The sequence below is a fragment of the Oncorhynchus kisutch genome, linkage group LG5 (assembly GCF_002021735.2).
Source record: "Oncorhynchus kisutch isolate 150728-3 linkage group LG5, Okis_V2, whole genome shotgun sequence".
In the NCBI taxonomy this organism is placed as follows: Eukaryota; Metazoa; Chordata; class Actinopteri; order Salmoniformes; family Salmonidae; genus Oncorhynchus; species Oncorhynchus kisutch.
In genome coordinates, this window is record NC_034178.2 from 73,934,308 (window position 1) to 73,938,906 (window position 4,599).

At 44.5% G+C, this 4,599-nt stretch overlaps 1 protein-coding gene across 2 annotated transcripts in view; it reads right to left on the minus strand.

The window, feature by feature from the left end:
• The window catches only part of slc6a1b (solute carrier family 6 member 1b), a 35,989-nt gene extending 32,945 nt beyond the window's left edge, over positions 1-3,044 (minus strand). For both annotated transcript variants that reach the window (XR_004210117.1, XM_031825795.1), the window contains exon 1: positions 2,647-3,044. The gene's annotated coding sequence lies outside the window, so the exon portion shown is untranslated. The remainder of the gene's footprint in view (positions 1-2,646) is intronic.
• Positions 3,045-4,599: the final 1,555 nt, after the last annotated feature.

The window sequence follows — 4,599 nt, forward strand, 5'->3', positions numbered from 1 at the left end:
TATGGCAATGGACCTGTGATGTTTCTTTTTTATTTAACCTTTATTTAACTAGGCAATTCTTATTAACAATGACCGCCCTACCCCGGCCAAACCTGGACGACGCTGGGCCAATTGTGCGCTGCCCTATGGGACTCCCAATCACGGCCAGATGTGATACAGCCTGGATTCGAACCACTGAGATGCAGTGCCTTAGACCGCTGCGCCACTCGGGAGCCCAAGTGGTGTTTCACAGCTTTGTTACTCTAAAAGTCTTCGCACATTTAGCAGGTTCTTCAACACTGTTAAAGAGCAGGTGGCGATCATCACCGTCCACTGAATCAGTATTTGGAGGGTTAATTGCTGTGCAACGCAACCATTAATTTAAAAAAATGGAAATGGAATTTCATTAACACGCTACGGCTTATGCACACAAATAAATATAAATTATAAATAAAAACGAGGATAAATGGGAAGTATAAAAATTACCACATATTAATACAAAGGAGTGTTAATTATTCAATCAATCAATCAAATGTATCGTATAAAACCATTTTTACATCAGCAGAACGGAAACCCAGCCCAATGAGCAAGCAATGTAGAAGCAGAAGCATATTCAACGTTAAATATATAGGCCTAGTCGTTCTTTAATCATTCATAATACACGTCAGAAGACAGTCATTTGGTTGGTTTAAAAAAAAATGTGCGTAATACGGGATACATTGGGCTTGGCAACGTCATGCTTTTGGTATTTTTCTGCATTTATCTTTAGAATAGTACCGTGCCTCTATTGCTGTAGTACAAAGGGGGGGGGTCTCCCGTTTTTCCCCTCAGCTATTTGATATTTATGAGATGAGACGGCATGGAGAAAGAGAAGTCAAACAAAAGGACCCTGTAAGCGCCAAGCTTTAGGCATCATCCCTCTCTTACGTTTCATTTGCTTATGACCATGAATTATGGAACTTCAAAAACGAGTCAAGTGTAGAATGATGTGCAGCCTTTTGGGGGCTAAGTGAGATTGGTTGGGGGGGGGGGGCTATGGAAGGAAATGGAAGGAAATGTTTTAGTTATAACGTTAAGTTCGTGCAACAACACATATTGTGGTGGGGTGTAGATCATTTGTTGCAGTTTTAAAGCTAATTTCCTGCAGTTCTACACATTTTTTAATGACTTATGTCATGTTAATGATATCTGAGTGAGAATGACTAACAACATCAAAGGGCCCCCCCTGTAGATCAGGGCACCTGACCATTCGGGATTTGGCCATAGTTGAGATAGTTGGCTAATCTAAAATGTGTTCGCTGACATGGCTACTTGCGTGACCGTCAGCAGTTTCAATTGGTTTATTCAACAAAAGCGATGTTGCAACAACAACAAAAATTGAGAGATGTGTAATGAAAACGGCAGAGATAGGAGACATTTGCTATAGGGCGACTATTTTTTTATCCGTTCCAACAGGGGTTGATTTTTATTTTGTCTACCTTTCTTTATTGCGACAAATTATGATTGAAACAGTTAAAAAATATGTATATATATTACGATTCCGGAATAATTTTTAAACTATAAAAAAAAAAATTGGTCAAGAATGCCTGAATTGCTTCTCCTTGCTTTTCTGGTTAGCTGGCAAGTTTCACCATCCAATTTTTATCAGATCTACAACAGCGCAAATTCACCTATGGCGATACGTCGGCACATGAGATTTATTAGAATATGCCAAATATTAGTCAATTATTCTATACAAGCTGGCTTTTGAAGGCTACCTGAGACATGAAACAAATAGGTGGGAGAGGATGTAGACTATCACTAATTTATTAATTCACAATTTGCCTAAATGGGTAATGGAAACGATTACTACAAACCAATTCCTTTTTATCCGACATTGTAGTTTTTTTTTTTTTGCGGACAAGTTTCATTTAAATGTATGACGTCATTACTTCCAGCCGTTTTTAATCGACACTGAATAGTTCAATGGACACGTACCGTATCAGATCTATTTTCTATGCAAACTTTCTAAACGTCGGCAACAAATCAGTGGATAAGTTCATGGAAAAATGGGTACTGATTGACATAACAAGATAAAACCTGCTGAACATCCACATTTCGAAAATGCCCCCGGTGTAATTCTTACTCTCAATAGTACGTTTCTTACTATTCTTACTCTCAATAGTACGTTTCTGGGGAAGGATGGGGTTTCTGGGGAAGGATGGGGATCGGGGCCCCCTAGTGGCCGGGGACCCTAAGCAACCGCTCATGTCGCTTATGCCTGGAACCTGCCCTGATGAAGGAACTAATCACTGGCTTTCTGGTGGAATTAATTGTTTTGGTAAAATATCACAGTTATGCCTGGAACCTGCCCTGATGAAGGAACTAATCACTGGCTTTCTGGTGGAATGAATTGTTTTGGTAAAATATCACAGTTATGCCTGGAACCTGCCCTGATGAAGTGATTCATCACTGTTTTTTCTATTGTTTTGGTAAAACACCAGAGTTGCGATGTATCCAATCCAATAGACTAAGACAAGGCTACTCCGTGTGCAAGATCTGAAATCCCGTTTTTTTCCCACCGAGACGCAACTCCGTATCCCCAAACGGGTCTACACGGTTTTGTTCAATGTTCTGATCAATGCGCTGAAGTTTACTCACACTATTAAAAGTAAAATCAGTACTTACAATCAAACTTCTATACCAGACAGAATTTTGGGCGATGGTATAGTATCCGTACGTTCATCTAAAAGTTGTGTCCTTACAGATTCTCCCGGAGCAGACCGAAGAAAAGATTTTCCATTTGAAGATAAAGAGAAGCAGAACCTAAACTAGGATCCGGAGGGGAAAGGTGAGTGGTGCTGTCCGTTAGCTCGGTGGTGCTGAAGGAGAGAGCCAAGCAGAGCAGAGCGGGGAAACAACGCAGCGAAACGGGAGCAGCTTCACCTCGAAGCACCGTCTAACTTCGGCCAGGGATGTTCCACGGAGCACAAATCCCCGCTCTCATCTACATAGCGTCAATGTCATCTGAAAGTCGACCCTCCCCGTGTCCAACATTTCCACCACTGAGATGCGGGTTTGAGGCAGGAGCATCCTGTTGTCTCACGGTTTTATATGCTTAGTGTTTTTTCGTCAACTTGAGGGGTGGGGGGGGGGGGGGGGGGGTTCTACACGAATTGATTGAACAGAAACACAGTTTGATACGTAATAACCTCCAACATTTTGTCAGCTATGCTTGACTGTTGAAATCTCTGAAAATGGTCACATCCTCGATTCACTAAGCAACAAATGCCTTTTTTTCTGCTATTAATCCACTTAATTTGAAACATGATTGGAACATGTTTTTCACACTTAGTATTCGTTTTATGGTATTAAAATGAATGCTTCCTTTGTAAACCGATGGAGATTTGGACTGAGGTTTAGGACTACCCATGGTGGACTTACCGTGCCCTATTTGAACCAAATGGTTGTATCAATATTCATATTCTCCTTTTTAGCTCTTTACCCGCACCTCGCCCCTTTGACCCCGCCTCCCCCTTCCAGCCCCGAATCCCCCCTTTACCCGCACCTAACCCCTTTGACCCTGGCTCCCCCCTTTACCCCCACCTCCCCCCTTTGACCCCGCCTCCCCCTTCCAGCCCCGAATCCCCCCTTTACCCGCACCTAACCCCTTTGACCCTGGCTCCCCCCTTTACCCCCACCTCCCCCTTTTGACCCCGCCTCCCCCCTTCCAGCCCCGAATCCCCCCTTTACCCGCACCTAACCCCTTTGACCCCACCTCCCCTTTTGACACCGCCTCCCCCCTTCCAGCCCCGATTCCCCCCTTTACCCGCACCTAACCCTTTGACCCTGGTTCCCCCCTTTAACCCGCGGTTCCCCCCTTTACCCCAACCTCCCCCCTTTGACCCCGGTTCCCACCTTTACCCCCACCTCCCCCTTTGACCCTGGCTCCCCCCTTCGACCCGGCTCCCCCCTTTGACCCTGGCTCCCCCCTTCGACCCGGCTCCCCCCTTTGACCCTGGCTCCCCCCTTCGACCCGGCTCCCCCCTTTACCTCCACCTCCCCCCTTCGACCCCGGCTCTTTCCAAAAAGCTAGAGAAATTGGCCAATCAAACAACATCGTGCCAACGATGTTTATAATATGTCCCACTCATGGTCGCCAATACATGTAATTTTTTTGTGAGGCCTTATTCTACCGTTCACCGCTCGTTCTGCTATCACCAAACCTTATCTTCAAAGCACAGATAGAAGAAAACTTGAAACCTCTTGTGGATAGACCTATAATAACATTGTCATGATAATGACATAACATGTTATAACCTACCAGCACATGATACCATGTACCAGGTTCTCTGGCTCTCGGATAGGGTCTAGGTTCGGAGATAATACCGTCAGTAGCTGTGGGCTGTGATCTGCTGCACTATGATGGTATGTAGGCCTAGGTCGTATCCCAAATTGCACCCTATTCCATACGGAGCACAATTCTTTTGACCAGAGCCCTATTTGGGGAATAAGGTGCATCTTGGGACGTATCCGAGGGCTGAAATGGCAGCAGATGGGAAGCCAATGAGGGGTGAGCATACCTACTAATGATACCAAAAGAAATTTAGCATTTCTAAAGCCCATCTGGTTGCTTCTGCA